The sequence below is a fragment of the Grampus griseus genome (assembly GCF_964374135.1).
Source record: "Grampus griseus genome assembly, chromosome: 15".
NCBI lineage: Eukaryota > Metazoa > Chordata > Mammalia > Artiodactyla > Delphinidae > Grampus > Grampus griseus.
Genome location: NC_139009.1, coordinates 30,857,355 through 30,859,860, shown reverse-complemented (window position 1 = coordinate 30,859,860; position 2,506 = coordinate 30,857,355). Strand labels below are relative to the sequence as shown.

Here is a 2,506-nt window from a genome sequence, read left to right as displayed (position 1 = left end):
TGGCAGAGCTGAGATTAAACTTTTAGTTTTTTTAAAGTTTCCTTGTTCTTATGTCCATTATGAACCCCTAAAAGGTTTCATATTCCCTGTCATGGGGGATGGCCAACTTTGCTAAAAGCATAAGTACTGACCTAACCCTTTTACTGAAATAAGAGTATTTATTATTTTGAATTTAAAAGATGCTTGTGTATAAATGAGTGGATGAACAAAAAAACAAATAAGGAGGGAGGTACGTAGATACTGTACCCTCCAAGAGATGGAGCTCAGTTCCCCTCCCCTTGAGTGTAGGTTGCACTTAGTGACTCTGTTCCAAAGAATAGAGCATGAAAAGGGAACATATAGTGACTTCAGAGAAAAGGGACCTGGCAGAGCCCACCTACCCGTGTGATCCATGTTTACATCACCAGGGATCAGTCTTCATGGTGATGACATGGACCCCCTGATCTGGTGCAAAGAGAAGGGTCCTTCCCCTCTGGTATTCTTCCTGCAACCCCAGTAGAGTCATGAGAAAAAAACATCAGAGAAACCCAAACTGAGGGACAGTCTACAAAATACCTGACCTATACTCCTCAGAACTGTCATAGTCGTGAGAGACAAAAACTAAGAAATTGTCTCAGATCAGAGGAGACCAAGGAGATATGACAACCAAATGCAATGTGGGATACCAGACGGGATACTGGAACAGAAAAAGGACATTTGTGGAAAAACTAGTGAAATCCAAATAAAACCTGGAATTTAATTTAGAGTAATGTACCAATGTTGGTTTCTGAGTTTTCACAAATGTAATATGGTAATGTAAGTGTTAACATTAGGGGAAACATCAGCCGTATCTCTGCAACTCTTCGTAAATCTAGAATTATTCCAAAATAAAAATTTTTTTTTTTTAAGGAATGGATGCTTGTTTCAATACAAACACCACTTGTGCGTAGCAGAAATAAGATTCCAGCTCTGGCAGGCTGTTCAAACTATCAGGGTCTGAACCAGTCTCCTCTCTTTCTTTTTTTTTTAAAAATTATTATTATTATTACTATTTTGGCTGCACCACGCAGCATGTGGAATCTTAGTTCCCTACCAGGGATCAAGCCCATGCCCCCTGCAGTGGAAGCATGGAGTCTTAACCACTGGACCTCCACAAAAGTCCCAGTCTCCTCTTTTTCTGTTCTTTCTTCCCAGTTAAGGATCCAGTGTCCAGCCAGAGTGTGACCAAAAGGAAAAACTCAGATGAGGCAGGGCAGGCTGATCTCTAGGGCTTGCTCCCAGGGACACAACTAGTTTTCCTGTTAGGGTTTTTTTTTTTTTTAATATTTAAGAATTTATTTATTTATTTGGCTGTGCTGGGTCTTAGTTGCGGCATGCGGGATCTTTAGTTGCAGCATGTGAACTCTTAGTTGCAGCATGAAGGATCTAGTTCCCTGACCAGGGATCAAACCTGGGCCCCCTGCATTGGGAGCTCAGAGTCTTAGCCACTGGACAGCCAGGGAGGTCCCAGGGTTGTTTTTTTTAGTTTCTGCAGAACTGAAAGGCCTCTGGTCACTCTTATTGATTAGTCCATTTCTCTGATATATTTCTAACTCAATTATTAGTGAGCAAAAGGAGGTGGTGGTGAGGTCCACTCCTGGGTTGACTTCAAGCAGCAGGGGCTGGGGTACTCCTACTTCAGTGCTGGCTGACATCACAAATGAGCATGGAAAAGAAAACTGTGTTAAGATTATCAAGCAGTTCCAACCTGGTCTCAGCAAAATGGCTCCCACAGAGAAGGGTGGAGAGGATAAGAAGGGCTGTTCTGCCATTAACAAGGTGGTGACCAGAGAATACACCATCAATGTTCACAGGTACATCGTGGGGTGGGCTTCAAGAAGAGTGCCCCTCAGACACTCCAAGAGATTAGGAAATTGCCTCGAAAGAGGTGGGAAATCCAGGTGTGCACATTGACACCAGGCTCAGCAAAGCTGTCTGGACCAAAGGAATAAGAAATGTTCCATACGGTATCTGTGTTTGGTTGTCCAGAAAATGTAATGAGGATGAAGATACACCAAACAAGCTCTATATGGTGGTTACCTGTGTACCTGTCACCACTTTCAAAAACCTACAGACAACATGGATGAGAACCAATTGCTGATTGTCAAAATCATAAAACTGGGAAAAAAGAGAGAGAGATCACCAAGTACCCAGAGGACAATATAACCCTGTTTGTTATCTTTAGCTGGACTATCTCTCCAATATTTCTTTAGATCATGAACCAGGGCTGTTTCCCTGGTAACAAAGGCCAACTCAGTAGGACAAAGGGCACAATGGTTGTGTTATTCCAGGAATTTGTAATGGCAAATGCCAAGCTTTCACGTGAATATGTGTATGTGTCCTGAGCATTCGGAAGAGACTATTTGTAGACTTGTAGATTACTACAGCTCTCAACCACTTTGTAAACTGCTGCCTTATTTTTTCCCCTTAATAAATCATGAACATCTGTTCATGTTATTAGATGTTCTTCTACAAATCTTCCACAAAT

At 41.9% G+C, this 2,506-nt stretch overlaps 1 pseudogene across 1 annotated transcript; it reads left to right on the top strand.

Moving 5' to 3' along the window:
* Positions 1-1,740: 1,740 nt before the first annotated feature.
* On the top strand, positions 1,741-2,119 carry LOC309834096 (large ribosomal subunit protein eL31-like; annotated as a pseudogene). Its single transcript has one exon. The product of its transcript is annotated as a large ribosomal subunit protein eL31-like (transcript).
* Positions 2,120-2,506: the final 387 nt, after the last annotated feature.